The sequence below is a fragment of the Monodelphis domestica genome, chromosome 8, assembly GCF_027887165.1.
Source record: "Monodelphis domestica isolate mMonDom1 chromosome 8, mMonDom1.pri, whole genome shotgun sequence".
Taxonomy (NCBI): Eukaryota; Metazoa; Chordata; class Mammalia; order Didelphimorphia; family Didelphidae; genus Monodelphis; species Monodelphis domestica.
The window spans coordinates 73146753-73171158 of NC_077234.1; the positions used below are offsets into that span (position 1 = coordinate 73146753).

The following is a 24406-nucleotide window of genomic DNA, read 5'->3' on the forward strand; positions in this document are numbered from 1 at the left end:
CATTCAACAATCCACAAACCTTTTGACATTTCTGGGCACTGAATCTACAAAGACAAAAAAAAGAACAAACCCCCTAACTTTGAAAAGTTTATGTTTAGCTGAACTTTAATAAGGGCAGTGATATGGCAGGGGGTGATCTGGGGCTTCAGCAAACACACTCTATCTAAGGGGCACAAGGGGCTTTTCCTGGGAAGCTGTTGGCAGAGTCTGCACAAGTGTGTCCTTCCCTCCATCCAGTTTCAAATGAGTTCTTTGTCTTATTCAACCTTCAAGACAATGTGTGTGTGAGCCAGGTAAGAGGTAGATATAGAGAAAGAAGTTAGGTGTTTGGGAGAGGCTGCACACAGAGTGAATTTCAGGGTGGGGAAGTCACAAAGCCCAACCCAGTTAGGGCAAAGTTGGGAGACTTTCCAATGAATGAAAAAGCATGTATTAAGCATTTATCGTGGATCAGGTGTGTGCTATGCTCAACTTTTAGATAAACAAGATAGTCTTACTCTTAAGGAATCTAAAGGGAAGATAATGCACAGAAGGGGATGACACAGAGGTGTGCTGGTAAATGTTTAATAACTAGCTGCCTAAAATATATGTATATACACATATCTATATACATATATATGCATGGCACACTTCTAAGTAATCTCTGTTATTAACACTGTCTCCACCACTTTCTTTCAGTATAGATAATCAGCAAAACTAATATAAACAATAAATCAAAATTTATTTCATGAAATTTTTTCATATTAAAAATTAGCAATCTGGGGCAGTGGAAAGAGAGCCAGGTCTGGAGTCAGGAGGACTTGGGTTCAAATGTGACCTTAGACACTTCCTAGCTCTGTGATCATGGGCAAGTCATTTAACCCCAATTACCTACTCTTTCCCTTCCTTATGCCTTGGAGTCTATACTTAGTATCTAAAACAGCAGGAAAGAGTTAAAAAAAGAAAAAGAAAATTAATCATCAGCTTTCTCTATAGCCAGTTTGGGCTAATTAATACAGGAATGTTTGTATAAAGGAGTCAAAGAATGGTGATTAGACTCACAAAACAATAGACAGACATGTCATCCCTTCCAGGGTTATGATCTAATTACTGTTCTCAGAGATAGAATTGAAACGTTTGGGAGTAGAGGTGGGAGGAAGAGGAAAAATGGTACACACATAGGGAGAAAGGGATGGAGGTGGTCAGGACCCAAGTTTGGGTTCAGGCATTATAAAATTAACTTGGGAGCATTGATGACCTTCAGAAGCCCAGAGCTCCAGAGTGGAAGCTTCAGAGTGGAGCCTGGCATGCAAGTGGCATGACTTTGAGATGGCCAGAAAAACTTTTCCTTTAAGGGTGTGAATCAGCAAGGCTTGGGACATGGCCTGGTCAGCTAAGTAAATTGATCAAGATTCAGCAAAGCCCTCTTGCCAAGTTACTTAGAATGTCCAGAAGAAGGCAACAAGAGGTTCAAGCACAAGAAAGCAGCCAAGAATCCAAGACTGGAAAGAGTCCTCCAGAAGTCACCTAGTTTAGTCACCCATTTCTGGCCACAACTCAATCTATAACTATGCTATATAGATTGGAATTGAGAATAAGTAGGCAAGCATATGGAGGGGGCCTCCCCAGATCCTACATTCCTTTCCCATACCTTATATTAGGAGTCAAACCATTCCTCTCTCTTTAATTCAGGTAATGATGAAAAAGGGGACTAGTCATGTCTAGGGTATGGGGGAAATCACAATGGTTATATATGGGTCCCAGATTTAAAGGGTAATAAATGGAAAATAAGAATTAGTTGAGCTTTCTTTTCTTTCTCCTCTCTTTCTTCCTTCATCCCTCTCTCCCTTTCTTCCTTTCTTTCCTACCTCCCTCTGTCCTTCTTTCTTTCCCTCTTCTTTTTTCCCTCCTTCTTTCTTTCTTCCTGTTTTCAAAACTAGACCTCACTATGGTGCCCACCTTAGAAAGGTGGCTACCATCCCAGGTCCTAGAGCTAGTACTGTTAATCAGCATGAAAAGTAAGTCCTCTTCCATTTTCCAACCTGAGACACTTTGTCCCTCTTTAAGCAGTCCAGTACGCCCCCTTCTCCCTCTTTGAGTTCCTATATTGGTGCCAGACAATGTGAACATCCAACAGGCTTTCACCCTACTTCAGCTCCAAGCTCCTGATCTCCAATCTTCCATAAGTCTCAGCCTCCTCTAGCAGAAGGAATTACAAGTGTCCTCAACCAAGTCTGACCCACTGAGTTTTTCCAGAATTTTCTTGGCAGTTCTGCCAACCCCCTTACCCCCTATGTGTCAGCTCCTTCTCAGAGTCTCCTTTGAGAAGGAAAAGATCTCTTCACTGGATTAAGGGCCATAGCCTGAATTCAATCAACCTAGGGGAACCAGATGACAGCTGTCACTCCCCATACTGAACCTTGGCTGAGAAGGGGTTGAAGGGAGGGTGGGGGGCAAGGGGAAAATCTTAGGTTTCACCTTGTTAATTACTCCCATTTTATGGGCCAGTTTGCTGTTGCTGCCTGACTGCCTCTTCACTCTGCTTTGGTCTTGTCTTTGGATTTCCATCAGATCTGCCCAACATCTGTTTCCTGTCTCTCCACTGCTACCCCACTGGGGTGCTCTGAGGCCCCTCAGAATCTATCACCTGATTTCGGAGGAGAGCACCTGGCCCAAGACTGGGGGCCTCACAATTTGTCCAGCTAATGCAGCCCCCTGAGGCTCAGCAGTTTGATTCCATCTGTCTAAAATGTTGACATAATGCTTTCTGAGCAACATCTGGTTTTGTTAAAAGGAGGAAAAAGTGGCCCAGCAGACTTGCAGAGATGTGGATAGATCAATTAGAATAATAAGAATAATAATAACTAGCATTTGTGTAGCACTTTAAAGTTTGCAAAGGACTTTACAAATATTACCTCGTGTAACATTCTTAACAACACTGAGAGGTAGCCATTTTACAGATGAGAAAACTGAGGCAGACAACACTTAAATGATTTGCTCAGGTTCACACAGCTATTAAGTATTGCGGTCCAGATTTGAACTTAAGGCTTCTTAACCCCATGGCTAACACTGTGCCACTTGGGCAACTCAATTGAAGAGAGAAGACTTTGGAATCAGAGTCAGAATTTCTGGGTCTTCATCTGGATGGTATGTTGGATTAGTCAATAAATAGCACCTTTATCCTTTCTGGGTCTCAATCTTCTCCATCTAGGGAAGATATAATAAAAGATATCTCTCTTACTTCCCAAGGCAGCTTAGTAATAAATAAGATTGTTATAACCATGGCTTTTGCAGTTTTTACAAAAACCAACAAGAGACAACAAGGTGGCTCAGTAGATAGAAAGCCAGATCTGGGGACAGGAGGTCTTGGGTTCAAATTTGGCCTCAGACCCTTCCTAGCTATGTGACCCTTCGCAAATCACTTAACCCTAATTGCCTAGCCCTTGTTGCTCTTCTGCCTTCAGATGAATACTTAATATTGATTTTAAGACAGAAAGTATGGATTTTTTAAAGCCAAAAAAGGTCTAAAAAGGAAGGCAGCTGTGAAAAATAAAATAAATCACAGTTCTGTTTTGCCCTGGCTTTAGAAGGTTTATAATGTTTGGTTTAAAAATAATCCTCTGTTTTCTCTTTCAGTCATGTCTTACTCTCTATTTGGGGGTTTCTTGGCAAAGATACTGAGTAATTTTCCATTTCCTTCTTCCAGCTCATTTTACAGGTGAGGAAACTGAGGCAAACAGACTTAAGTGACTCGCTTAGGGTCATCCAGCTAGTAAGTGTCCAAGTCCAAAATTAAACCAACAAAGATAAGTCTTCCTGACTTTAGGCTTGGTGCTCTGTCCACTATGCCACTTAACTGATGACAAAATGTTTGAGGTTAAGGGACTTGACCTGATACACTGGAAAATAGCCCAAGGGAATACTTCCTTTCACAGCCCTAGCATTTCTATGGTGACACTGGGGACTCTCAGTAGCCTTGACTCCTTTGGATGCGAGCACATTCAAATCCTCAAGAGGAGCTGGGTTCATAGCCATCCAAAGATATGGACCATAACATACACATACCTCCACACAGGTGTATATGTATATATGTATACAGATTTACATATAATTGATCTCTTACATGCCTTCTATATCTCAATCCTCTAAAAACCTAATGAAGACAATCTCTAAGCTAGGATGCTATGCTTAGAAACAGAAACAACCATGTTTATATCCCTCTGAATGTACCTGTACATATTGTGAATTTTAATTTTACTCCACTCTGCTTAGTCTTTAGAATTCTAGCAACCAAGAATGTCTACACCCCCACTTAAGGATTAACTGTGAGGAGGATGGCCTGACCGACATGTGCTAGCAAGTGACAAATCAGAAACAACTGACAGACCCCCCTGGGCTGTCCTAAGCCAAGCTTAAGCTACCATTGGTACATGTGAGATGCAGGAAGTGATGTAAAGAATTGCCTATTTATTTTGTGTCATTTCCATTCTCACTCTCTCACTCAGAGGCATTGGGCTCTCTCGGCAGTGTGGAGAGCTCTGGCAGTGTTTTGGCGTGCTTGTAGCTCTTGGCGGGTTTTGGTGTTTGCCGCTTGGCAGTGAAGTTACTGTGAGAAGCATTATAGCATGGTTTAGGTGAGGCTTCTTCCCTAAGCGAGTCTGGTGAATGGTTAAGCTGATTCCTCCTTTCCTTTACCTCCTAAAGCATTATCCTCCTAGGAGACCCCTTATCTCGGGGAAGACCTCATAGCTGGAAGCTGAGATAAATTTAATCTTCTGAGGAGGCCTCGTGGCTGAGTTCCCTGAACTTCCCTTGACTTAGGCTAGGTCAGAGAAATCTTATACCCCTTCCTCTCTCTTCTACTTCTTAATTTCTTCCTACTATGGTAATTAAACCACCATAAAAATCCCAAACTGAATTGATTATTTTATTGGGATTGAATTTAATCCCTGGTGACCACTAAAATATTATATTCAGTCAACAACCCTAATTTTTACCCTTAACAATACACCTATATCCTCTTAGGCAGGAACACAGGCACATGAACATCTACATATATATGAATAAATGGAAATATATACATAGAATACAAACAACACAACCCCATTCCTTGGTTCAGATTTCATTGGCTTGAAGAATTGGGCCATTATGTTTTCCCCAAGGATTGGAGTTATATAGGCTATGAACAGCTTGGGATATCTTCGTGTGTGTGTGTGTGTGTGTGTGTGTGTGTGTGTGTGTGTGTGTGTGTGTGTGTATGTGTCCATCTGTCTGTCTTTGTTGGGAGAGGAGGCAAAATAGCAGGGAAGGCAAGGAGGGATTGGTATTGGAGCAAGCTTGGGAAATGCCCAAGGAAATGGAGACTCATGGCAGTCTGGAGTCTCCAGGTTCAGGCTGAGCCAGAGTGAACCAGGATGCAATTGATAATATTGGTCATGCTATTGGCCTATGGAGATCAACAAATCTACTTGTTGAACCCACCATAAAAATGAGATGGAAGCCTGAAATATCCAAGAAATTAGACTTCAGGAAATTCTGGATTTGAGCCACGATGGATATCTTCAACATTCTATCTAACCCCAGTCATGTTCTCCTCCATGCTCTTGCTACTATACACATTCATCGAAGTACAGAATTTCAGAATTTAAAGAGACTTTCCTTAGATTATAATAGCTAGCACTTAAATTGTGTTTTTAAAATTTACAAAAGCACTTTCCTGATAGTATCTTATTTGTTCTTCACAAAAACCCTGGGGGGAAAGTGCTATTATTATCCCCATTTTACAGATGAGGAAAATGAGGCAGACAGAGGTTAACTGGCTTACCTGGGTTCTCCAGATAATAACTGTCTGAAGCAAGATTTGAACTAATGTATTCCTGACTCCAGGTTCAACCCTCTAGTAAATATACCACCTAGCTGCTTAGAGATCATCTCATCTAAGACTCTAAATTCATTTGTATTTTAGAAAGGATAAAAATAAACTTGAACATTTCCAAATAAGGGCCACCAGGATGGTGAAAGGTCTCAAGGTCATGCTATATGAGATTAATTGAAACAGCCTAAGATGTTTAACCTAAAAGATTTGGATGGGGATGAGTGGGGCACAGCAAGCAAAGTAGATAATAATAAATATAATAAGTAATAACAAGTATAACTGTGGAAGAGAATGTACACTTCCTAAAGGAAGAGACCTTTCTTCATTTTGCCTATGCATCCTTGGGCAAAGTGCCCTCCACCTGGCAGGAACCAAAATGAATACAAACTATATTAAATTAGCAGAGAGATTTGATCTATTCCATTTGGTCTTAAAGAGCAGAGCTGGGAGAAACAAGGTGGGCTTTGGCAAGAGGCAAATTTAGGCTAGATGTAAGAAAAAATTCCTTATTAGAACTTTCTAGAAAGGAAATGATTGTGGTCCCTTCAATGGAAATTTTCAAACCTAGGTTGAATGATCCCTTGCTGGATGGGGAATTCTTGTCCCATTATGGGTCCAACTTCGTGGCCTCAGAGGTGCCCTTCATTTGGAAGACTTCACAACCCTCAGGGAGTGACTTTAGGCAACAGGTGTTTGTGCATTCTGCAGGTTCCAACAGCTTTTGGGATTTGTCCCATCCTAAATTGAACCGTTAGCTCCTGAAGATGCTAGAGATTGCCATAGAAACCACTGCTGGAGAGAAGCCTGGAGGAAGGCATCTCTATCCCCAACTCATTTATGGGCAGAATATTCAGGAAACACTGAAAGTCTCCAATCATACAGCTTCCCTGCTTCACATGGCCCTAGCTTCCTCGCTGCTCTTTTATTCTATTCTAAGCTGGGAGCACTGGTTGAGTTTTTAACAGAACAATCCAATACATATATGCCTATAAATGGAAGCTGAAGCAGTGATTTAGAGAGTTTGTTCCTGCCAAGAAAAACAGGCTCAGGGCAGCTGCAGAACTGGCCAAGGAAGACTGCTGAATCCGAACCTCTTGTCCTCCTGTAGATAATCCCTCTGGACTGCATAGGCTGGGCTGCTGCCTGGGAACCAGCAAGCAGCGCCCAAAGGGAGCAAAGCCCGCCTGGGCTTCTGGAGCCACTGGTTGCTGGAAACAACAGGGAAAGCTGTAGGATTGGCAGGCTCCAACTTCAGGGAAATGCGGAAAGTTTTCTCATCTACCTTAGACTCGGAGCTTCCAGAAGGCAGGGACTAAAGGACCTTGGTTCAGGTCCCATCTTGGCCACTCTCTAACGGCCTCCTTCAAGTCCCAACAAAAATCCCACCTTCTCCAGGAACTTGTTTTCTCCAATTCCTCTCAATTCTGGATGTCTTTGGGCTAGTCTTCACTTCACTTCTTCACCCACTTTAATGGGTCTCAGTTTCATGAACTTTAAAAGGAGATGACCTCCAAGTTCCCTTTGAGTTCTAGATCCTAATTCCTGTTTAAACTTCCTGAGAGCAAGGATTGTATCTTTGTCTCTCCCATCACATTAAACTAGGGCCATGTACATAGTAAGAGGTCAATTACTCTGATCCTATGTAAGTCAATCAACAAACATTTATTAAGCATTACTATGTGCCATGCACTGTGCATTTAAAAAAATAGCATAAGATAGTATACCCTCAAGGAGCTTACAATCTGTGTGCCCATGAACCCAGCTCATAATAATCATTAGATCTTTTCTCAAAACTATTGTCCATTTCATTAAGGAATTCCTTTGAGCTTTACATGTGAAAGCTGCCCCTACCCACCTAGAAGTGATTGCTAAGAAAGAGAATATTCCAAAAGGGATATTTCTAAAAATGGGAATAATTACAAAAAATAGGAATGAAATATTCCAAAGGTAAGAAACAAGAAAGAGAGATTAAGAGGTCAGAGTCATCCACATGCCAAATTACTCTTTGAAGCATTAAGAGATAGCCATTACAACCCTGCTAACCCCAAACTCTGCTAGCCTGACTCACAAAGTGGCAGACATGACTGAAAAATGACCGAACAAAACAAATTGGGTGATATGTATGTTTACAAGTATTCACATGGCAGTCAACAAGCCTTTATTAAGAATTTACTAGGGGGCAGCTGGGTAGCACAGTGGATTGAGAGCTAGGCCTAGAGACGGGAAGTCCTAGGTTCAAATCTAGCCTCAGACACTTCCCAGCTGTGTGATCCTGGGCAAGTCACTTGACCCCCATTGCCTAGCCCTTACCACTCTTCTGCCTTGGAGCCAATACACAATGTTGACTTCAAGATGGAAGGTAAGGGTTTAAAAAAAAAAAGAATTTACTGTGTGCCAAATACTATGATGATCTGTGGAAATACAAATAGAAGCAAAAATTACAACAGTTCCTACTTTCAAGAGCTAACGTCCTATACAAAAAGGAGCTTAAAAGGATGTGAGGACTAGTAGAAAGATAAACCCACAATAGTTATATGGTGACTAAGGCCAGATAAATTCTAGTTAGCCTGTGATCATACTCAAAATAAAGAAGGACCTCCGAAATGGGAAAAGGTAGAGGGATGTTCCAGTATTAGATGTAGCCTCAGAGAAGAGGGAAGAAAAGGTAGCTGAGTTATGGTGGCAAAGCCCACCAAGTCAGTAGCACAACCAGGAAAAGAAATAAAGGGGAAAAAAGTGAAAAGAAATTTTGGAAAGCATTTCTTTTCAATTACATTAGGAGACAAGGAAGATGAGAAAAAAGAATGCTGTTTAATAGCTCGTGGTAGTTTACTTTGGGGCTACAACACATTCCAGACAAGGATTTATGTAAGCAAAGTGATATAAAGGGTGTCTTCAGAGAAATGCATGACCCAGAAAGAAGACTGGGCAGGAGCTAGGGATTAACACACTTAATGGTAACCTCGTGGATTTTAAACCCAGGACCTTGGCCTCCAGAGCCTCATACTCTCCTCACTGTGCCACACTTTAGAATCAGGTTAAAGGAGGAAAATGGAGGTTTGAACTTGTTGAAGTGCGTCTTGTTTTTCACTTTTTACTACATCAACACCTTTATATAAGTTCGCTGGCAGGTACTGGTTACTTTCTGGTGTGTTCTGGTTAAAAATAGTGCTTTTTCTAATATAGGGCATTGTGTTGATACCCAGTTCATTACCATTTCCCCCTAAACAGGCTTCTCCTTCTGGCTTCGGTACTCAGGTTTGTGAAATCACCATTCTCCTAGCTCTGTGTGAGTATGTGTATGTGTTCACTCCTCTATAACCTTTTATTTTGAAGTCTTCCCTCTCCTGGCACCTCTCACTGATGGATTGACTGGAAAGAATTGTGTGACGGTAAGAGCACTGGAGTAAGAAGTCATCTAGTCAAAAACAAAACAGAAAAAACTAAGGTATTTAGACTTGGTTTAAAGTCTTAGCTTCAATACTAACCATTGTGGGCATGTTATTTAACGTTTCCAAATGCTGATCACATTTCTTATCTACAAAATGGGGATAATAATGCCTATAATAGTATAGTGGGAAAACCCCCAGATATAACATGAGAGGACATGGGTTCCCATCCTGACTCTGTCACTTTCCTATTCATGTGATGTTGGGCAATTCTCTTTATCTCTCTCAGCCTCAGTTTCCTCCTCTTTAAAATGAGGGGGTTGATTATCAATGGTCCCTGAGGTCTCTTCCAGATTAATGATTCAGTGAACTTGTCTGTGTACCCTTAGGTGAGTCACATTACCTCTGGGTCTCAGTGTCTCCATCTGGAAAATGAAGGAGCTAAACTAGATAATCTCTAAAGTTCGAATGCCAAATCTGTTCCTATGACATAGATTCTACAATTTTTATCAGTGACCAAATTCTATAAACTGGACCTTACTAATAGCCTTTGAATTTGTTTTCCCCTGCATATATCATGGCCAGCACTAGCAGAAGTCCTTATTATTATCCATCTAAACTATGCCTCATAGGTGACTTATTATGATCGTAACAGGTGACTTGAGCAGCTAGGTGGTACAGTGAATGGAGCACCAGACCTGAATTCAAGAAGAACTGAGTTCAGATCTTACCTCAGACTATTAACTGCTAACCGTTAACTATTGACTTGTCCCTGGGCAAGTCACTTAACTCTTTTTGCCCCAGTTTCCACATTAATAAAATGAGCTGGAGAAAGAAATGGCAAACCACTCTAGTATCTTGGCCAAGAAAACCCCAAAACAGGGTCATAAAGAGTCAGCCATGACTGAAACAAAAACAAAAACAGATGACTTACCTCTCTAACCCATCTTTCAAGCTGCTACCACATACATCTTTATCATATGTAGATCCTTTCACATTGCTCCCTTATTAAAATAAAATAAAACAAAACAAAACAAAAAAAACCTTTTTCCTTATTCCCTCCTTCCAACTGAATAAAGTCCAAATTCCTTAGCCTGGAATTGAAGGTCTTCCATAATCTACCAGAAAGCTACCTTTCCAGCCTAGTCACATACTGCCTGCATATACTCTACATTCTAGTCAAATGAGAGTGTTCTCTGTCCCTTGGACACATCTCATTCATTCCTGACTCCATGCCATTGCTTATACTGTTCCCTATAACTTGGAGGTCCCCCCCTCCCCATTTTTACCTATTGAATTCCAACATAACCCTTAAAGCCAAATTAGATTCAATCTCCTTCCTGAAGCCTTTCCTGATGCCTCTAATTGTTACCAAACTTTTTTTCTACTTGGATGTCATACAACACTTTGTTTGCATCTCTATAATTCTTGCAACCTGTATTGTGCATTTTAGTTATATGAGCATAAATCATATGCCTTTGATTTCAAGTATTTTTGTATCTCCCTCATTGTCACAGACAGAGCTTTGCACAGAGTAGGAATTTAACAAGTGTTTGCTGAATTATGAAAAGATACAGGCAAGATTCACATAGTATGACTTGGGTTACACTCTCTCCTCCCAGGAGAAAGAAAGGTGCTTAAGGAAAGGGATTCATTTTCCCTTTCTCTTGGTATTCCCGGCACTTGGAATATAACAAATATGCCAGTGACAGAGTCATTAAGATCATGATTACACAAAAGTAGACTATTTTGTTTTAGAAAATAGAGTTCTTTTTCATTAAACGTGCTATTTATGTTAACATGTAATGGAGTTCATTGTTATTTTAAATTAATGGCTACATTTATTTTTAAATTATCAGCATTAATTTATAATATAGTAAATACTAATATATTTAACCTATAGAAACCAAGGATCTTTGGGGTCCTCAATAACTTTCAAGAGTGTAAAGGGGTCATGAGGTACAAAAGTTTGAAAACCACTGTTCTACCATACTATACCAATGTAAGGTATTTACTTCAATGCATTAGATTGCCATTGTCTTGTACTTTCATAGCCAGTACAAGATGGCAAAACACATACATATACACGCACAGGCACACACAGAGAGGTCTCATTCAATGCAAATGCCTCTGAAGTGTTAGCATTATTTCAATTTATACTACATATTTCTATTGGGCTGAAACCAATCACTGTAAGTGATTCAAATAGTACAAATTCAACTACATATAAATACTTTAAGGAATCCATGTACTAGCCAGGACCTAGCTGTACATATTGACCAATTAGCTCAATGGACTGTCCATTTTTTTACCCACTTTATTTTACCAATGTGAAAAGCCCAGCCAATCTCTTTCAATGACTATTTCTCTTATTGAAAAGGTCCTGTAGTAGTCTATCAATAAGTGAAAGCAGCACAGTGTGTTCCTCAAACAGGAATGTCTGGATAAAAATAATCACAACTCATATTTACATCATAATTGAGTTCCTTTTTTGGTCAGATCATTTCTTCAGAGCATCCTTCTTCTGTTGAAACTTCAATAAAGAATATCCTCTGGAAACCCAGCATTCATTGTCTTGGGTTCCTTTCTTCCTTTCGGATTCTTCTTTTCTTCAAAAATGTTTTTAAACCAGACCCCAAGCACCTTTTAAATGTAACTTCCAGAACAAAAAAATCAAGAATATCCAGGGAAATAATGAAAAAAAAATGGGAAGGAAGGTGGCCTAGCAGTACCAGATCTTAAACTGTACTATCAAAACCATATGGTACTGGCTAAAAGACAAAAGGGAGGATCAGTGGAATAGACTTGGAGTAAGTGACCTCAGCAAAACATTTTATGATAAGCCCAAAGATCCCAGCTTTTGGGACAAAAATCCACTATTTGACAAAAACTGCTGGGAAAATTGGAAGACAGTGTGGGAGAGATTAGGCTTGGATCAACACCTCACATCCTACACCAAGACAAACTCAGAATGGGTGAATGACCTGAACATAAAGAAGGAAACAATAAGTAAACTAGGTGAACACAGAATAGTATACTTGTCAGATATTTGGGAAAGGAAAGATTTTAAGACCAAGCAAGAGTTTAAAAAAATTACAAAATGCAAAATAAATAATTTTGATTACATTAAATTAAAAAGTTTTTTGTACAAACAAAACCAATGCAATCAAAATTAAAAAGGAAGCAAAAAATTGGGAAACAATATAACAAAAACCTCTGACAAAGGTCTAATCCAGGGATCCCCAAACTATGGCCCACAGGCCACATGCTGCCCCCTGAGGCTACTTATCTGGTCCCCACCGCAATTTTGGAGGGGTAGCTCTTTCATTGGTGGTCAGTGAGAGAAGCACTGTATGTGGCAGTGCCACAAAGCACAGCATCACTCACGTACTTATTTGTAATGACATAATCCTTTGCGAGGTGCCTTGTTCTGAGAGTAACTGAATGAGAACAAGGTGCTGTGCAAAGGATTATGTGGCTGCATGATGAAAGATGTCAGCATGGTGAGCAGTGATCTGGAGGAGGAGATTCCACACTGTGTATACTGCTGCCTAGTGTAGTGGTGGAGGTGATGGGCCTATGCAAGGTGTGACAGGCCTATCACAGTCAGTGCTGCAGCCTCGGCTATCCCAGACAGTGGTATCCAGATTTGTTCATAGTTTTTTTCTAGTCTGGCCCTCCAATGGTCTGAGGGACAGTGAATTGGCCCCCTGTGTAAAAAGTTTGGGAACCCCTGGTCTAATCACTCAAATTTATAAGGAACTAAATCAATTGTACAAAAAAATCAAGCCATTCCCCAACTGATAAATGGGCAGGGGAAATGAATAGGCAATTTTCAGATAAAGAAATCAAACTATTAATAAGCACATGAAAAAATGTTCTAAATCTCTTATAATCAGAGAGATGGAAATCAAAACAACTCTGAGGTATCACCTCACACCTAGCAGATTGGCTAACATGACAGCAACAGAAAGTAATGAATGTTGGAGGGGATGTGGCAAAGTAGGGACATTAATTCATTGCTGGTGGAGCTGTGAATTAATCCAACCATTCTGGAGGGCAATTTGGAACTATGACCAAAGGGCGATAAAAGATTGTCTGTCCTTTGATCCAGCCATAGCACTGCTGGGCTTGTACCCCAGAGAGATAATAAGGAAAAAGACATGTACAAAAAATTCATATCTGCTCTCTTTGTGGTGGCAAAAAAATTGGAAAATGAGGGGATGCCCTTCAATTGGGGAATGGCTGAACAAATTGTGGTATATGTTGGTGATGGAATACTATTGTGCTCAAAGGAATAATGAACTGGAGGAATTCTATGTGAACTGGAATGACCTTCAGGAAGTGATGCAGAGTGAAAGGAGCAGAACCAGAAAAACATTGTACACAGAGACCGATACACTGTGGTACAATTGAATGTAATGTACTTCTCCATTAGTGGCAATGCAATGATCCATGACAATTCGGAGGGAACTATAAGAAAGAACATCATCCACATCCAGAGAAAGAACTGTGGGAAAAGAAACACAGAAGAAAAACAACTGCTTGGTCACATGGGTCGATGGGGATATGATTGTGGATGTAGACTCTAAATGATCATCCTGGTGCAAATATTAATAATATGGAAATAGGTCTTGATCAATGACACATGTAAATCCAGTGGAATTATGCATCAGACGTGGGAAGGGGATCAGGGAGGGGAGGGAAAGAGCATGAATCTTGTAACCATGGAAAAATATTATAAATCATCTATTTAAATAAAATTTAAAAAAATAAATGTAACTTCTAGCATGTAATTCATCTTTATGTATTTGACCATGTCCAGCCTTATACATCTAAATTATTATCATACAATGATATTTCTGTAGATCTGTGAGCCTGGGAGGCACTGCAATATGATGGCAAGAGCAGGACCCTAACTACCAACTCTGCTTACTCATGGCAAAAAGTTTTTCAGGACAAATCCAGCTAAGTAATAACAATAGTAGAAATAACAACAGCGCTTTTATAGCACTTACTATGTGCCAGGTATTGTGCTAAGCACTTTAAAATTATTTCCCTTACTTATGCGAAAGAACACTATCCACATTCAGAGGAAGAACTGTGGGTGTTGAAACACAGAAAAAAAACAACTGCTTGATCAAATGGGTTGATGGGGATATGACTGGGAATGTAGACTCTAAACAATCACCCTAGTGCAATTATTATCAATAATATAGCAATGAGCCATGACACATGTAATACCCAGTGGAATTGCGGGTTGGCTATGGAAGGGGGTGGGGGAAGGGGAGGGAAAGGACATGAATCATGTAACCATGGAAAAATATTCTAAATTAATTAATTAAATAAAATTAAACATTAAATAAATAAATAATGAAATCATTTCCCTTGATTAGAGAACGTATTTGGAGGTGAAAAGGTTTTAGGCTTTGGAACAAAAGGTTCTATGGTAGGGAGAAATCCTAAGGCCATATTGGCTAACCTATGGCATGCATGCCTGAGTGGGGCTGCTCCCTTCTCCCTCCCCACTGTGAATCTTAAAACTGTTCAGACTTTACTTCAGAAGATTTGATTAAGCTATTCCCCATTTTTAACAATGGAGGTACTTAGTCAGGAATGTATTGAGAACTTTAAAATTACTACACCCTGCTTAGACAATGCCCCAAATGAAGAAAATGATAATACCCAACACAATGCCCAACAACAAAATATAAAAAATGGTGCTCGTCCAAAAAATACTCCAGGTACTAATGCCCCTCAGGGGGGTGCCCTTCAGGGGGGGTGCCCAAGGAACATCCCAAATACAATGAAGGTGGTTCTTCTTAGACTCTATTGATTTAATTGATCTTAATTAACCTTTTTCAGTTTTGTCTCCCCTCCAAATAGTAGGAAAGAATGAACAAAGAACTTAAAACTATGACTGGAAAATTATGCACTGAAACACATTTAAAATGGCCTGAAATTCTCCCTCTATCCCTATTTTATCTTAGAAGCAGGCCTAGAGGAGACCTACACATCTAAGCATTTGAGATGCTTTTTGGACATCCGCCTATACAAGCTAAACCTTTTTCCCCTGCATATACATCACTATTAGGGGGAGATACTACTATTGCTTCCTATATACAGGAATTACAGCACAAACTACGTGAACTTCACGAACCCGGAGCTGCAGTATAAGCCGGACCACTAGATTTTTCTCTTCATGACCTGAACCCAGGAGATAAAGTTTATATCAAGAATTTCAAGCATACTGGAGCAACTCAGCCTTCCTGGAAAGGACCATTCCAAATATTGTTAACTACTCCAAAATCTATAAAGGTTGGAGAAAAGGACTCTTGGATTCATTGCTCACATGTAAAGAGAGCATCTTCTGTTGAGACTGATTGACTGTATCCTACCACATACACTGGAGACAATAATCCCTTGACAAATGGATGCTGTTTTTTGAGAACACATTGATTTCATGATTTTCCCCCTTGTTTTTATTATTGCCTTTCTTTTATTTTGATTAGAATATTTGAATTTTTTTTCCTTTTTTTCTTATTTCTTGTACTAGAGGTACATATAATCAATATTATTTTTCTGCAGTAATATAAGTTTAATATATATATGTGTGTGTGTGTGTGTATTCTTGCTATAATATCAATGCATACCCAAAAGCTTTAAACTGTGGGAATCTACCATTTATTGATAAAATATTATGGGACTGTGAGTAATGTTTATGTCTGATTCTAGAAAATGGGATGAAAACAAGGAGCACAGACTTAACCTGAATAGTGCCAAAAAGAGCACACAGAAAATACTAATGTGACACTCGAAGTTGTGACACTTGACATATGTTAAGTCGTAGGACTTCCTTGTATCTACACTCTTTGTGAAGTACTCAGACAAGTATAAAATTTGACTATCATGCTGGCTCCCTATATCCCTAAGAATGACAAAAATCAGACCAGAGAATGATGCTTCCCTATCAAAATAGAATTCTAGTTTTTTTTTTCCTTCTTATAGTGTGGTGATTTCCTGTAGTCTTGGCTGCAAATGGGCAAGTAAAATATTACTGCATTCTGTCCTACAGACTTGTGGGATAGAAATTACTTTAAATTGGACCTATACAAGGGTCTACTTTGAATTTTTTTTCCTTATGTTTTTGGTTGTGTTTTCTTTTCTTTTGATAATTGACTCATACACCCCCATAACTCAACATTGCATCCTGAGCTGAACTGGATGTTTTTTAGCACCCACTTCAGGGGGGGATTGTATTTTAATAAAAATCCAAGATTTTTGCTTTTTTTGTTCGAGAAAAGATCTTCAAGGAAGAAGCTTGCTAACTCCTAAATCCAGAGAATGAACTATTGCAGAAAGATGCCAGAAAACCCACACTACATCAAGAAGATCAAAAATGAACTTTGGGTGTGGTTGATTGAACTGAAGTTTGATTGAACATGTATTGTAAATGTACACTTTTATGCCAGGGGGACTGCCCCTAATTTGGCTTTCTGTCAATGTGCCTAGCAAAACATTGGTTTTGCTTTCTTTCTTTTCTATTCCTCCCTCACTACTCGAATTTCTTCTTAGAAAATTGAATATTGTATACGTCTGTAGTTTGAAGTGCTTTAGGACTACGAGATGATTATGTTAAATGATCAATGGGGAGACTAGTCTCCCAATGATAATCAGGGGAAATTGTGAATCTTAAAACTGCTCAAACTCTACCTCAGAAGATTTGATTAAGCTATTCCCCATTTTTAACAATGGAGGTACTTGGTCAGGAATGTATTGAGAACTTTAAAATAACTCCACCCTGCTCAGACAGTGCCTTAGGGGAAGATAAAGTTGCAAATTCCTGATTGAACAATAAAAAGTCCCCAACTCATACTTATAGTGAAACAAAAACCCTAAGCTAGGTGGTCTATTTTTAGATCTAATACAAAAGGGTGCTAAGTACCTATAAAGGTTAAATTAATCACTAAAAGATCAAGCAACTTACAAATGGTAAGAGGTGTGTGAAGTTTTAGTCTACCCAGAGAAGGTGAGAACTAAAGAGTGGTGAGAACTAAGAATGGGCAGTCCTGGGAAAAAGTGTCTACTGTGATTGGTAGATGTGAAAATTAAGGGGAGGTGATGCAAGAGGAAATTTCTTTAAAAGGAGAATTCAGTTCAGTTTAGTTGTAGTTCAGTTTGGAAGCTGAATTGGAGCTCTGAACAGAGTTCAGGAGTTCAGAGGAGGATCTCTGAACTCAGTTCAGGAGTTGAGGATTTCAGTGAAGGACTAGAGTTTGCTTGGGATGGTCTTGTGGTGAGTGATAAAGACTGATTCTCTCTCACTTAAGGCTCAGGCCTAGGCCATTTGGCCTAGGCCCTTTCTACTATTTTCTCTCTTCTCTCTCTCTCTCTTCCCTTAATTCCTTCATTTATATTAATTAAAATCTCCATAAAACCCAGCTGACTTGGGTATTTTCATATTTGGGAACTTTCCCATGGTGACCACTTATTTTTAATATAAATCAAGACACTAAAATTATCTTTACAGTTTGGCCAAAACCTTTACATTTTGGCAATTCACAGTCTTGACAAACCATATTTTCGTTGTTACACCACCACACCTGAGGACATTTTTCACTTCATCTGCTCCTCTGCCCAGCAGACCAATGGGAGTGCTTTCTCCCTCCCCTGTCCGGGGGTAAGGGGGCAGCTCACATGCAGCATGAGGGTAGCAGTTTGGGGACTCAGTCTTAAAAAGTTCCCCATCACTCTCCTAAAGGATACCAGAAAGCTATCATAGTAGGAGAGAATAGGGAAGTCTAGAGAAAACTTTAAATAATAGTTATCTGTATACCTCTTTCAATTAATTTTCTATTTTTCTCCTCAGTAATATTTCACCCTATTATATGTAAAGTCAAATAATTGTTCTTACTAACTACTAAATCTAGTTTGTATTTTGTTTGTTTTATTCTGTTTTTGTTTTGTTTTGTTTTATGGTCAAGGAATAATGATATAAACAGACATCTTTGTTCCCTGGGTGAGTAACATAAAAGGCACCCTCAGATGAGCAGTGGAGGGGCATAGGGATACTGCTTCAAGGAGAGGACACTGGCATGAGACCACTGGAAATGACTACCTAAGATTGGGGAGTTCAACCCCAAAGCACTTAGGATCTGCAAATGTTAACAGTACCTCCCAAATTCAACTCCCTGGGGGAAAGCCCTGATTGCCTCACCCTAGTTATACCACAGGGAAAGTAAAGATATCAGAGTCCATACTTTTTTTGGTATTGCCTGTTTCTTGCCCAATGACTGGCATAAGGATAGATAGATAGGTGGCACATAGCTGTTGGCTGAGATTGAGTGTTTAGTAGTCAAACACTGTCAAAATGATCTCAACCTGTTGTATCAATCCATCACATCTTCCTGCCCATCTGCCCCCTAAATTTCAGTGGAGATTATCTGTTCCTATTCCACAAAGGGGCCCATAACTGAATGACCAAAAATAGACAAACAGGGAAGCCTCACTGGAAGAATTTCTCAATAACCTGTCTTGGTAGTGGGAGGCATGTTACTGGGACTGACTGACTTGAAAGTCGACCTCTTAGCAATCACAGTGGTGGCAGCAGTCTCAGCTGTTGCAATGGGGCTCCCTCACACTCTCAGTCATGGAGAAAACATCTGCAAAGCAGCGATTGTCTTGGAATGGGCCATGGGAAAGTCAAAAGAAGCTGCAACACTTGACAAAGATCCCAGAATCCCACTTAAAGCTTTGCCAGAGAACACGGACCCAAAAGATCTTGGATTTGTTGCTTTCCCCCCTCCCCACCCTTGGCTAGTCCTTTAATTGAAAAGTCACAGTTCTCCAAGGGCATTTCCAGTGGTAGAAGATGTATGTCTGTGTGTTGGGGTTGAGGGGAGAGATAGGGAGGGGAAGAGAGTCCATGGATCAAATCTTTGCTCCATCCACATCAAATATGCAAATAAAACCAAGTCCATAGTCCCATAGGACTGAGGTTATTAATAATTAAATTCATGGTAAGTAAAAGGTGGGATCAAAACAGAAACTCTAGATTTCAGTCCTTGTAATACCCTTTAATGTCAGAGTCCTCATGGGCACTGATGCTAATCCAGTCTTAAGGAAGGGTAGGGGCCCAGAGCTAATCTTATCTCTGGAGGACATTAGGGATATAATATGCAGTTGATAAGAGCGTCCTTTCATCTCAGAAAACTTTCCTCACCTCTTCCTCCTGGCTTCAAGTCTCAGCTGATCTCACCTTTTGCCAGAAGCCTTTCTCAGTCCTCTTAGTATTTTCCCTCTGTAAATTATTTTCTGTGTATTCTGTATATAGATTATTTGTATACAGTTGCCTACATGTTGTCTCTGCCATTAGGCTGTGAGCTTCTCAAGAATGAGGGCTCTTTGGGGGTTGGTTCTTTTTGTCTTTTTTGTATTCCTAGTGCTTAGCATTGTGTCTGGCACATAGTAGGAGCTTAATAAATGATTGTGAACTTGGCTTACCAATTCACAGCCCCTCTCCCAGAGGCACATATACCAGGTTCTGAACAATAAGCAACACAGACAAGAACACACCAAAGAGATACACTCAAGAACCTGACTACTGGGTAGTCACGTCTTAGCAAACCATGTCCACAGCTTCAGCAATCCCTACTTCATTCTAGCTTTCTACGTAAACGCTACAGAAATTTCTATAGATCATATCCCTCAAAAAACAAAAAAATACAGAGGGGAAACCTTCATTCACAGAGGCAGTTTCTGTGATGACAACAAAAAGTAGATGCCCATCAGCTCAAGAATGGCTGAACAAACCAGCATATGCATATGATGATTCTATAAGAAGCAATAAATATGAGAAACTTAGAACATGAGTAAGCTTTCATGGTCTGATACCAAGAGAAGAAAGAAGAACCAAGTGAGTAACGTGAACAAACACTAGAATCGTGTAAATAAACCCAACACGAAAGGCAATAAAACCTAGATTAATTTCAATGAACCATTTTGGTCACAGAGAATAGATGATGCCCCATCTCTACAGAGAAGTGAGATTCCACAAACTCAAAATGCACCAATTAAGGCATCAGCATTCAGTATTGCTTAACTGTTTTCCTTTGTGACAAGGTTGGACAAAAAAAGCATTTTTTGAGTGTTCATATTGGACTAATCAGTCACAGTCAGACACGATATACCTTTAAAAAAATATGCTGTACTTTGACCCCAATATAATGATGTCATTTGGGTCCTCTTCAAGTACAAAGGACAACGACCAACCAACTATACCAACTATTAAATGCCAGATAAAAATACCAGCCACAGTGTTCAATGCTAAAGATACAAAAAAGAAACAAAAGACAGTGTCTGCCCTCAAGGAGCTCACAATCCAGTGGGTGAAACAATAAGCAAACAAATATGTACAAAGAAGCCCTTGAAGCAAGGATTCAGTGGTGGGGGAGAAAAATGTATCAGGTAATTACTACAATGTAAAAACCAAAAGATATAAACAAAAGCTTTTTAAAAACATTAATGCTAGTGTCCCATGAATCTCCCAGCACCCCACTCCCATTTTTTGTTTCCTGTAAGGACCTTAGCAGAAGTGTCCCCAGGCAATCAGCCATTCATTGGACAATTAAAATCTCTGTGCGTAATTCTTCAATGTGTGATGTCTGCCTCATGTTTCTTCCACCTCTAAGTCCTTACTTTTCACAGCTGCCAAGAGTTTTGGTCTGCTTTCATCACAAGCAACATGTGCCACCTGCTTAGACTGGTTTTCCTTAGCTTGCCTTTCTAGCCCTCTCATCCACCAGAAGAGTCTATAATTTCATCTGATTCTTCATTCTCTCTCTGCACTCTAAGGAACTGAGAATACATCCATTTCAACATGAGACGTGTTTTCTTTCTTTAAAAATATCTAGTCAGAAAGATAACTTTCTAATGTTTCTGACAAAACCAGGAACTTTCCCTTTCCCAAAGGCCAGATATCAGCAAAGTAATTAAATAAAACATAAAAATAAAAATAAAAAATTGGAGGCAGCTGAGGTTACTCCTGGCAACCTGTAGCTTTTCCAGGCTTCCTTGGGTTGCAAACTGCCAGAGACTAGGTAAGGTTTTTTGGTTTTGTTTTATCTAAACATTTAATTTGGGAAATGGATCTGAAAAACTCTGAATGTTTCAAAGAGAAATGCCATAAAGAATGGGGATTCTAGGTGAGGGTAGGGGTCAGTTTATGAGAATCAGATGGTCCAGCAAGCACTAACAGCACTGAAGGATGATGCCTTGGAGAACATTAGCTGCTCTTTGCAAGCAAAAGGGTCTGTAGGATTTGTATCAGCTCTGGTTTCTGCTGGCCTGCAAGTCTATAAACAGAATGACAGAAACTCATCATCTTCAAAAAAGCATTTAAGCCCCTAATTTCATGTGACACCATGCTAGGCACTGTATCAAAAGACACTGAGAGTTCTTTGCTTGTGATTTACCCCTCTGGCTGTAGGAAGGCTATTTAATTTCTTTTAGGCCTCATGCCTGGTTTCCATTAGGCCTGTTGCTTGATTTATTTTAGGTCTTAAGTCCATGGGCCAGTGAGACTGACCTTCCTGACTACTCCCAAGAGAGCAGGTCTGGGCTCAGCTCTGTCTGGAGCTGGAAGACCCAGCTTCTACAGCTTCCAATGTTAATAGCAATGGCTTCAACACACCCTATATTTAGAGAAGCAAGATGGCACAAAATCATTGAGCTAAGGGTCAGAAGACCTGGATTCTAGTCCTTGACTTGATACTAGCTATATATCCTGGACCAAGTCCCTTCTCCTCTTAAGACCTCTGTTTCCTTCTTTGTAAAGTGAAGAGTCTGGACTAGATGACCTTTAAGATATTCTTTCAATATCTACTAAAGAATAAAATTTTGTTGTTGTTCAGCTGTGTCCAACTCTTCATGACCCCATTTGGGGTTTTCTTAGCAAATATACTGGAGTTGTTTGACCTTTCTTTCTGCAGATTATTTTATAGATGAGGAAACAGGTCAATCAACAGGGTTAAGTGACTTAACAGGACCACAAAGCTATTAAGCATTTGAGGCTGGATTTGAACTCAAGAAGAGTCTTCCTGACTCCAGACCTGGTACTATATCCATTGAACTGCCCAGAGAATCAGGCAGTTGTTGACCTAAAACAATCTCCAAGATTTCCTGGATTGGCTTCAGTTTCTTCATCTATAAGATGAGTAGAATGAACTAGATAATCTGGTAATAAATTCTATGACCCACTGGCCATTAGGGCAAAACAGGATTCCTCCAATCACAAAATATATGACCAGGGAACTTCTCTGGCAAGCTCTTCACTCTCCACAACAGAACTGAGCTTACCTTTTATCAAACACATAATAAAAATATTTCATACTTCTCAGCCACAGTCACACATACTGTACATTGACCCTGACATCATGATATCATTTTGATCCTTTCTGAGTACAAAGGAAAAGAGCCAACCAGAATATCTCACATTTCCAGAACACTTCCCTTAAGGCAGTCTCATGAGACAGGTAGCACAAATATTATCAGTCCCATTTTGTAGGTAAGAATATTGAGGAGAAGGAACTTACTTAGGATCATAGGGCTAGTGCTAATGCCAGTAATCAAATTCTTTTCTTCTAATTCCATAATAACCATGATTTCCACTATACATTACAATTCTTGTGTCAATTTACTAACATTATCAAGCACCTGTTTTGGGAAAAACTATATGCTAGATACTTTGAATGATTTTTTTTTTTAATGTAAGACATAGTCCCTGGTCACAAGGAGTCAATAATTTACTAGAAGAACTGAGTGCAAGATTCATTAAAAAGTAACAATACAAATTGTAAGACCCCAATGAGAGGTTCAATCTAGTCCAGGCTCTGTCACTAATTAGCTGTGACACATACCTTCAACTGTCTAGGACTCAGTGGCTCATCTATAAGATGAATGGGCTACATTAAGTGATCTTAGAATTCCTTTTCAGATCCCACATTTTGTCAATTCTGTGGCATTAAGTGCTATAGGTTCAGTTAACAGTTCCACCAACAGTGTATAAGTGTCTCAATCTCCTCCAACAGTTGTCATTTTGTCCTTTAATAATTTTAGCCAATCTTATAGGAGTAAGTTATTCAGAGATATTTTGATACGGGGTCCAAAGGTAGAAAAGAGAAGATTGAAAAGAGGTACTTGTAGGGGAGTGCTGGAGCTGCCTATAACCAGTATGCCAAAGACATGTTAAAATTTTCAGTGTGAGTATCTGCATCTCAGAAATCTGCATTTGCTATACATCCAGATTTGATTCATTGTTTTGTTGATTTTTGAAACTTTAAAAAGTGTTACTATTACAGATTTAATTTAAAGAGTATCAAAAGCCTGGTTGTTAAAATATTTACTAGCACACTCCTATATTGCTCTATAAAAATTACTTGAACTCAACAGAACCACAATAGAAGGGTCAGGAAATGAATTTATCAACAGACTGGAGGACTGGTGCCTATAGGATGATAATAATAATAATAATAAATGGCATTTATATAGCATTTCAAGTTTTACCAAGTTCTTTACACATGTCATTTCATTTAATTCTTGCAATATTCCTGGTGTTTGGGAAGTCTTCATAGAGAAGGTGGAAGTATCAGTCAATCCATTAATAAATATTTAGTAAATACCTTCTACATCCCAGGTACTGTCCTAAATGCTAGATATACAAAAAGAGAGAGAAAAGACACCACCTGCCCTTAAGGAATTCATTATCTAATGGAGGAAACAACAAGAAAATGAATAGGGAGCAGATTCTGTCTTTGAGTTGAATGATCTGTTTATTGCTTTGATTGTGTCATCCATACCTGCTCTCTTAGCCACCTGCAATAGCATTGCCTGAGTGATCTGGTCAACCTCCTGTTGGCAGGAGGACACACCTGTCACCACCCCTCTACAGTGCTTAACTCAGAACGGGTCAATAAGAATTGATTAAAACCAAGTCCATGAAGGTGATGATGGTGACATCTGCTTGGTGTTTTCAATGAATAATAAGCAAGGGCAGGAAAAAATTAAAAGTTCTCATTCGAAAGGCACTCCCTTCCTATTCCGGCAACCCCTACTCTCCCAATCATCATAGATATAAGCTTACTGAGGCATTTTCTTGGCCTGGCTG

General features: G+C 39.6%; 1 long non-coding RNA gene across 1 annotated transcript in view; it reads right to left on the bottom strand.

Moving 5' to 3' along the window:
- The window catches only part of LOC107649879 (uncharacterized), a 109226-nt gene that overhangs the window by 73260 nt on the left and 11560 nt on the right, over positions 1-24406 (bottom strand). The window lies entirely within an intron of this gene.